Genomic DNA, 9,925 nt, shown 5'->3' on the forward strand with positions numbered 1-9,925 from the left:
TTTTTTTTTTTTTTACAGCCCATAAGTATTTGTAAAATATGTGACCCCCCCCCCATAATGAAAGGTTCGGAGACTTTTGAATTAAAGGATTATTCCACCCCTTGGTAAAAAAGTGTTGGGTGAAAGAAGGTTAAATAAAGTGTTCACAGTTAAAAAAATAAAAATTCACGTTTTTGCAGGTAAAAGAAATTTGCATTTTCTTAGGAGCCTGTAAAGCATTGCTCCTGCGATTAGAAGATCGTGGGTGCAATGCTAGGATCCTGCAGACTCTGAGTCGACTGTCTGCCCTTACCTCCTGTACGGGGATACGTTTACTACAGAGCAAGAAGTCGTCAATGGACTTGCTAGCTGCCTGCCGCGGTGGCTGGCGGTAATTGTAGTTTATTCATTCACGGGTAACTGAAAGAATGATGCGGCTGGGTGGGTGGAGCCAAAAGACCCAATATGTGAGCCACTCAGACTCTCAAAAGGGACACAAGTCCCTCACATCCGCTGCCCAGAGTGCCGGTCTAGGAGGGAGCTTGTCCCAGCTTCTATGATCGCTGGAAAGTCTCCCAATGGCCGCACATCCAATGGATCAAAGGTTTGTGGAAACCTCAGCCTGGACTCCAACCAGGCCACGCCCCACACAGCCCTGCTGTTTTCAAAAAGTGACAGTGGGTGCAAGGAAAAGACTCCCCCCCGCCCGCTGACGGTTGGGTGTACAGGAGCATGTTACCCACTAAATATGGGGGTGTAACATGTAACTTCCTCCTAAAGGTGGACTTATTCTTTAATTAAGATGCCAGTAGCCAGACTTAAAGCCCCACTGCCAGCCATGGGCAACGACCACCAGATCTTTATTCCAGAAGTGAACAGAAATAGAGATAAATGTGAACATGAATTTTGGTGACAACCATTTGAGGGCATTTAGATCACTTCCTGTTTTTTTTTGTTTCAGCAGGAAGTGAATGAAAATCTCCCCAAGGCCAGATAATCTTGACCCAAGGTTTTAATCGTTTCCTGCTCTTTCCAAAATTTTTAAGAGTTATGGCCCCTTATTCTGCGTTTAGCTTGGAGGTTTCAGTAACTAGTCTGGTCATTTTGTGGCTCTCGTGCCGTTGCTGTTGAAATTACATTGTTTCAGTAGATGCTGGATGTGCAAATTGGCTTATCAGAGGAGACTGCATGCCTTCTCCCCATCGTTGGCATGTCCCGTCATAGTCCTTGCAGCTGGCACAAAGATGCCAACGCTGCCATTTCTCAAGAGGCAGCAAAATGTTGTCACCCTCAAACAGGAAGTTCCATACAGCAGAGAGCTGTGGCGAAATTATTGGGTAATTAGTGGGATGAGTTGAGGGCATTACAGAATGCTGAACAAATGATCGGTTTCAAATTTTTGCCTTTAGTTCTGCTTTAGGCCTCGTGCACGTGGGCGCCTGGGGCTGTATACACAGCAGCCGCATATGACCAATCGTAGTCATAAATGGTTGTATGCGGCTGTACACGGGTTTGAGCCACTATGGGTGCATGAGGCTGTGAAAATGTAAATTCCATATTGAATGGCAGTACGCGGGTTTATGCTCCCACTTGCATATACCCACACATGCATATGGGCAGAGCCGCCATCAGGGGCGTACAGGCAGTACACCTGTAAGGGGCCCTTTTTTCTTTTTTATTTCTTTCTTTTTATTAAAGGGCCCAGAGGTCCCCATTATATATATATATATATATATATATATATATATATATATATATATATATATATATATATATATATATATATATATATATATATATATGGCAACCCCCCCCCCTTTTTTTTTTTTTTGCTCGTCGGCACCCAAAGCCCCCACGACCTCAATTTGCGGCAGCACCCCCCCCCCCCCGATTCTTAATTCAGGGCCCCCCCCTTAATTCACGCCCCCCCCGTGTAAGGGGCCCCATAATTCCTGATGGCGGCCCTGCATAACAGCTATGCGAGAAGAAACGTAAACCTGCATATGGTCATTCATTACTATGGTTGGTACTATATGAAATTTACGTTTGTGCAGCCTCATGCTCCCATGTGCATAAGGCAAATAGTGTATACATCCCATCATTCATTACTATGGTTGGCTGTACACTGCAGGAAATTGAACTATTGTCCCCAAAGTTCGATATGGAGTTCCGTTCCTTCTGCTAATGTTGTCTTATGTAAACCTGCCCCCAGAACTACATCTCCCAAGAGCCCCTTCTCTACACAGAGTATGTGTCATAAAAAAAAAATAGATGTTTAGGAGGGGCCCTCCCCCAACTGAAATGCTGGTGAAATAGAGACTGACTGTGACATGTACTTTATAGAACAAAAAAAGGGCAGTTTGCAGTTCTGGAACTATAAACCTCCAGAAGGTCTATATGAGTGTTGGTGCCCAGGGGTCCTCCAGACTGCCCTCCTGAAACTGGTCGCTGGCCCATATTGGGGACGTCCTAGTCCAATGATGGCGAAGCTTGGCACTCCAGATGTTTTGGAACTACATTCCCCATGATGCTCATGCACTCTGCAGTGTAGTTGAGCATCATGGGAAATGTAGTTCCAAAACACCTGAAGTGTCAAGGTTCGCCTTCACTGATGTGTTGTATAATCATGGATTCACAACAATCAAATTTGCTTTTTTTTTTTTTTTTTTTTACTAATCAACTAGAAATTTTATGCATTGAACCCTCTATCGATCAATTGCACACAATGTTCTGTTGTATTCGAGCCAATTTTAATATTTTTTTATTTATGCACTAAAAGGTTGACCAAAGGCAAATCTTTTTGCTTTCACCTAAAAATGGCACTGAAAACAAGCAGTCCGTTTTGGTTTCCAACTTTTTCTTAGTTTTTAAAAAGCTTTGATAACCCCCCCCCCCCTAAATAAGACAGGAATATCAAAATGATCTGTTTCCATTTTAGTCTAGGATTGAAGTACTGTGTCCACATGTGTATAAAAACAATTTGCATTGCTGTTCATCGATCAAAACTACATGCAAATTTTGTTTTGTATGAATAGGACAAAATCAAATGTTCTCAGGTTTTATTCTCTGCAGATCGAATGTGTGAATGAGGAATATACTGCAATATGGCCACTAGATGGTGCTGACTACCATAGAGAATATGTAATGCTACTCGGCTCCATCTAGTGGCCATGATGTGGTGTATTCCCCACAAATATTCATGCAGTTTTGATAGATAGCTATGCAAATTTTATATATTTACCTTACAGTGGTTCTAAAGGCTCAAGGTCTCTGTGCAGCAGCTCCCCCCGCCCCCAAGGCCCCTTTCACACAGACTTTCCGATCAGGTCTGTCTGTTAGTTTTTCAGGCCGACCTGATCGGAGGCTTCATTCAGCCCTATGGGGCGGCAGATGCCAGCAGCGGTGACATGTCCTCTGACACCCGCTGCTATCCAATCTGATCCTGTCTGCCAAAGCCCAGGTGGATGGAGACACTATCTTCCATCTGTCTGGAAGATCGGATTGGATGAAAACAGACAGGCGGTCCCATTTTCATCCGATCTCCCCATGGAGGAGAGTGGGAAGCTGACAGGTCCGTCTCAGTACAGTGAGTGGAGACGGACCTGTCCTCTGCCGGATCGGCGCATCGATCCCCCGCTGAGCAAAGCGGAGTCGTCGAGCAGACCGCCAGGGCCAATTCGCCCTATAGGCTCACTATGCAAGCCGCTTAGGGCCCTGCAAAGCTAAGGAGGGCGCCCCAAATTACTAGAGGCCCCGCCTGGTGAGAAGTCATTTTCGGCCCCTCACCACCGCTTCTCAACTCGCTGGCTGCATTGGAGAAGAGGTAAGAAGTCAGCACCCCCCGATTCTCACTTCAATGTAAGATGTCATTTCCGACAGCAGAACACCCCCTCCTTCTCAACTATAATCATTAATGTGACATGTCACTGTCGGCAGCGCAACCCCGCCCCCCCCCCTGTTCAACTATAATCTTTAATGTGACATGTCACTGTCGGCAGCGCAGCCCCGCCCCCCCCCCTGTTCAACTATAATCTTTAATGTGACATGTCACTGTCGGCAGCGCAACCCCGCCCCCCCCCTTCTCAACTTTAATCTGACGTCACTGTCGACAGCACAATCCCCCCCCCCTTCTCAACTTTAATCTTTGATATGTCACTGTCAGCAGCGCAACTCCCCCCCCCCTTTTCTCAACTTTAATGTGACATGTCATTTCATTTTGCTTAGGGCCCCAGGGGGGAGGTGGTCAGGATCGGTACTGCAGATCGCCCATGTGAAAGAGCCTTAATACCAGAGCCCGATCTTCCTCCAGGGTTGTGCATGGAAGCCTCGGCTCTCTGGGGTCTTTCCCTCCTCATTGGCTGAAACAGCAGCTGGGGCCATTGGCTTTGGCCGCTGTCAATCACAGGCAGTGAACCAATGACGAGAGTGGGGGGGCGGGGTCAAGCCACTCTAAATTAAAAATACATCCTCCATTCTTTGTTAAATACAGATGGTTTACGGGTCCCAATACCTAAATGCTGTTTATTCACGTAAATTATTTTATGCCATTACGAGCAATTTTTTCGATTTTTTACTAACAGACTCAAAAGTGATCAGAAGAGCCAATCAGATTGAAACGTGTTTAATATATTGAAAGTTGCAATTCAATAGAAAACGCGAGCCCTGTCTGCTGTTGTGGATGATTCTCGGTTTCTTAAACTTACTTTCCCGGTCAAATGCACTGAATGATTCCTTTGATCTTTATTACAATAGAAAATTCCACGTATATGGTCAGCTTTTCAGTTGTATTGATGGGGCGCTGGACCCAAACCTAGGCGAAACCAAGCGGAAATTCAAATTTGTAAAGTCTCTACAAAGGGTCCAAAGAAGGAAGGAGGAACCACACGCCCCATATTGCCTTGGAACAATTTATTGAGTCTTCCAACACACAGACTTCTCTATTCGAAGTACAAACTCTCTAACAAGTGTCACTCGGTAAGGAGCTTTTTCACCCAACATTCACAAAACTACGTGTTTTTTTAGCTCTTTACCGCCACCCTTTTGGGCAACTTCTGCTAATGTTGTCTTATGGTTAGCATTGGTTCGGAGCATGCATGTTGTACTTTTGGATTTTAGTTTGACGGATTTGTGTCCACACGATCGGATAATTCGACGGAACACATTTGTTGTTGGACAATTTGAGAGCATGAACACCCAACATTTGTTGTCAGAAATTCCGACAACAATTGTCCGATGGAGCGTACAGATGGTCGGATTATACGACAAAACACGTCCATCACACAATTGTCGCAATATCCGATCGTGTCTACGGGCCTTTAGAGTAGGCTTCTTACTGAGTAAAACGTGTTGGGGGGAGGGGTGATTGGACTTCAGTTGGAGTTGTCTTTGCATTAGATCACTCAATAGTAAAGTACAATGAGCGGCTCTTCCTTCCTTCTCTGGATCCTTAATAAAGACTGTGCTAGTGGTAGGGCTGGGGAAAAAATCGAGTTGCGAGGGCAAATCGATTCAGATTTTGACCAAATCGTTTTTTCTAGATTTTTTTTTTTTTTTTCATAGGACCGGCGCTCTTCAGACTAGGCGGAAGCTGCGGCCTCGCCTAAAAAATCCTGCCCGGAGCTCGCCGCCATCCTGGGAAAAGGACGCCGCTCACAGCCTTTGCCCAGGATCGCGGCGAGCTGCGGGCAGGATGTTTTAGGCGAGGCCTCGGCCTATTCCATGGAGCGCCGGTCCACGGCCCTTTCCCAGGATCGCGACGGACTAGGCCGAAGCCGTGGCCTCTCCTAAAAACTTAGGACCGGCGCAGTGTCCATCAGGAAAAAAACTTGATTTTGATTTTTTTTTTTTTTTAAATCGCTGATTTTTTGGGGAGGCCCAAATCACCCAGCTCTAGCCTCATTCTTGTACATTCACTTCTGTAGGCACATGTAGAAGAATTAAAAATATAATAGTGGAGGAGGGGGGGCTGAACCTGGTAACAGGGACTCTGCTCCTTACATGCAATTGGAGCCTCTTGTGCTGGTAGGGGGACTTGGACACCCCATGTTTAGGATGTCGGGTACTGCATTCCTTAACTAGGTTGAAAGTAAATACTGATAGTTTATATTGTTCTTGCGCCTCTGTTTTTTTTTTTTGCCAACAACGTTCTGCTGGAGTGGAGTTCCTCTTTAGTTTTGATGCCTCCTCAGGCCGGCCTGTTCAGCCAGTCGTTTTGTGGCCATTCTCCTGAAGACGCTCTGGCATGCACTCTTCTTGTCGGTTTTTGGCTACCAAAACTCTTGTTGCTTCGAAGCTGGCGAATCTTTGACCACACCCCCGCCGCCGCACGTCATTGTGAAACACTTTGTTGCTTGCTGGTAAATATCATTCTGGAATTCCATATCTGATTTTTATTTTTAATTTTTATCTTCAATGTATAAGATTGAGCGCCGTTACCGATGGAAGTTCAATTGCACTGATTTGTGAAATAAAGTATTGAAGTCATTTTCTTATAGTCTGTCTGTGGAATATTCAATGCTTGGCACTCGTTTAAGAGTGTTGAAAAAAAAAAAATGTTTAAAGTGGAGTTCCACCCATAAATATAACATTACATCAGTAGTTTAAAAAAAAAATGTCATTAGTCCTTTAAGAATTTTTTTTTTTTTTTTAGATGCCTTCAAAGTGTTGTTGCTAGGCAGAATAGTTAATCTTCCCACTTCCTGCACCTAGGTGCTTAAGCTTCCTAACCTACACCGCACAGACTCCTGGGAATGTAGTGGGTGTAACTTTCCAGGAGTCTGTGCACTCCCCAGTCTCGAAGAATCATGTGACTTGGACAGTACAGGTGCTGAAACCTGATCTGAAACCTAATACACTGCTTGTGCAGCACTGAGCATGTGCGAGATCTGCAAGGCTGAAATCCAGGAAGTCATACAGTCTGGCTTCATGATGCCCACACTTAAGATGGCCCCAGTCAATTTCTATTTTATAAAGTGTCTAAATGCTGTAACAACCTAACAAAACGGACCTTAGTTTACAGACTAACTTTACTAGAATACATTAAGCTTGTGTATTACAGGGGTATTTATATTTAAAAAGTGAAATTGTGGCCAGGACTCCGCTTTACCTTTTAATGCATATATGTGTGGCAAAGTGGATGGGCTTTGAATTGGAGCAGAGACTGCGAGTCAGGCCTTCTCGTCAAACGAGCGAGCGCCAGTGGAATAAGCAAGTTCTATTGGATGAGCAAGTTTGGGGTGGGTGGCATGCACAGAGTCCTGACCTCAACCTGATCGAACACCTTTTGGGATGAATTAGAGCGGAGACTGTGAGCCAGGCCTTCTCATCCAACATCAGTGCCTGACCTCACACATGTGCTTCTGGGAGAATGGTCAAACATTCCCATAGACACATTTCTAAACCCTGGGCCAACTCCGTATTGAACCCTACAGGCGAAGACTGGGATGTCATTAAAGCGGAGTTCCGCCGAAAAAAAAAAATGTCAGCAGCTACAAATACTGCAGCTGCTGACTTTTAATATATGGACACTTACCTGTCCAGGGCACCCGCGATGTCTGGTACCGAAGCTGAATTATCCTTCGGCTCTCGAATGGAGGCACCGCCATATTCGGTAAGGGAATCAGGAAGTGAAGCCTTGCGGCTTCACTTCCTGGTTCCCTATTGCGCATGCGCGTCCTCACTGGTCCCTGCTGTCTTCTGGGACCTGTGTGTCTCCCAGAAGACACCAGAGGGGGCAGTAGGCGCAGGACATGGCATAGGTCACAGCGGTGATCTATGCCGGGAAGTGGGAGCAAATACCTGTATTATACAGGAGGGAGGATTCTAAAAAGCTGAAGATCCATTTTTGGGTGGAACTCGGCTTTAAAGTTCATGTGCGTGTAAAAGTAGGTGTCCCAATACTTTTGACAATATAGTGTATATTTTTATGTTAAAATACACTAAGGGGGGGCGGAGACTGCAAGGTGACTGCATGGATAGGATCCATTAAGGTGAAAAAACACGAAGATTTACAATCCCTTAAAATAAAGGGTCCCCGATACTTTAGGGTCCTCCCCGACGATGGGATCCTCATCAGGGTCTCTCTCTGAGTCCTGCCTTAAATCAGAATCCCCTATACATCAGGGTCCTCAGCAGAGTCTTGCCCTAAATCAGAATCAATTGCCTATACAACAGGGTCCCCATCAGAGTCCTGCCTTAAATCAGAACAACCTATACAACGGGGTCCTCAGCAGAGTCTTGCCTTTAATCATAATCCCCTATACAGCAGGGTCCCAATCACAGTCCCCTTTTACATCAGGGTCTCCATCAGAGTCATGCCTTAAATCAGAATCCCCTAAACGGGGTCGTCATCAGAGTCCGGCCTTAAAGCTGAATGCCCTATACAACAGGGTCCTCTGCAGAGTCCTGGCTTGAATCGGAATCCCCTATACAACAAGGTCCTCCTCCCAGCCCCTTTTACATCAGGGTCTCCATCAGAGTCCCCTAAACAGGGTCTCCATCAGGGTCCGGCCTTATATCTGAATGCCCTATACAACAGGGTCTCCATGAGAGTCCTGCCTTAAATCAGAATCCCCTAAACAGGGTCGTCATCAGAGTCCGGCCTTAAAGCTGAATGCCCTATACAACAGGATCCCCATCAGGGTCTCCATCAGAGTCCGGCCTTAAATCAAAATCTCCTAAATAACAGGGTCCCCAGCAGAGTACCCTTTACATCAGGGTCTCCATCAGAGTCCCGCCTTATTTAAAATCCCCTAAACAAGTGGGTCGCCATCAGAGTTCCCTTTACATCAGGGTCGCTATCAGAGTCCGGCCTTAAATCTGAATCCCCTATACCAGGGCTCGACAAATACCGGTCGCCAGGGCGACTAGAAATAGTGTCCTTGGCGACTTTTTTGTGAGCTGGCGCCATCTGGTGGTGGCCGTTGGCATTACAAGTTAAGCATTACAATTTAAACAGCAATTCTAATGTCATTTTTCACTATTTTCACTGCCATCTTCTTCCCTCTAATTAGAACCCCCAAACATTATATATATTTTTTATCCTAACACCCTAGAGAATAAAATGGCGATCGTTGCAATACTTTCTGGCACACCGTATTTGCGCAGCGGTCTTACAAACGCACTTTTTGGGGAAAAAAATACACTTTTTTTAATTAAAAAATAAGACAACAGTAAAATTATCCCCATTTTTTTTTTATATTATGAAAGATAATGTTACGCCGAGTAAATTCATACCCAACATGTCACGCTTCAAAATTGCGTCCGTTCGTGGAATGCCGACAAACTTTTACCCTTTAAAATCTTCATAGGCGACGTTTAAAAAAAAATCTACAGGTTGCATGTTTTGAGTAACAGAGGAGGTCTAGGGCTAGAATTATTGCTCTCGCTCTACCAATCGCGGCGATACCTCACATGTGTGGTTTGAGCACCGTTTACATATGCGGGCACTGCTCACGTATGTGTTCGCTTCTGCGCGCGAGCTCGTCGGGACGGGGCGCGTTTTCTGGCTCCTAACTTTTTTAGCTGGCTCCTAGATTCCGAGCAAATTTGTCAAACCCTGCCCTATACAACAGGGTTCCCTTCAAAGCCCTCCATACATCGGGGTCGCTATCAGAGTCCCCCTTATGTTAAGGTCCTTAGAGTCCTTCCTTACATAAGAAGTGGAGCCCATAGGCAGCCTCTGCTTAACTTTAATCCTGAATCGGTGCTCATTGAGGATATGCCAGGGGAGGGACCCTAGTTGGGGGCCGGATGTTGCCCACAGGCCATAGTTTGGAGACCACTGGTTTAAACTATATGACACTATATGGAGGAGATATAGACACATTATGTGAACAGCAAATTTTTCCCTCTGAATTGCTAAGCAAACTATTTCCATTTTCTAATGGACCTTCTCTTTATCCAATGAGGTTGGCTTGATGGGAGAGGGTGGAGCAAAGCTTGACTT

The sequence above is a fragment of the Rana temporaria genome, chromosome 11 (assembly GCF_905171775.1).
Source record: "Rana temporaria chromosome 11, aRanTem1.1, whole genome shotgun sequence".
NCBI lineage: Eukaryota > Metazoa > Chordata > Amphibia > Anura > Ranidae > Rana > Rana temporaria.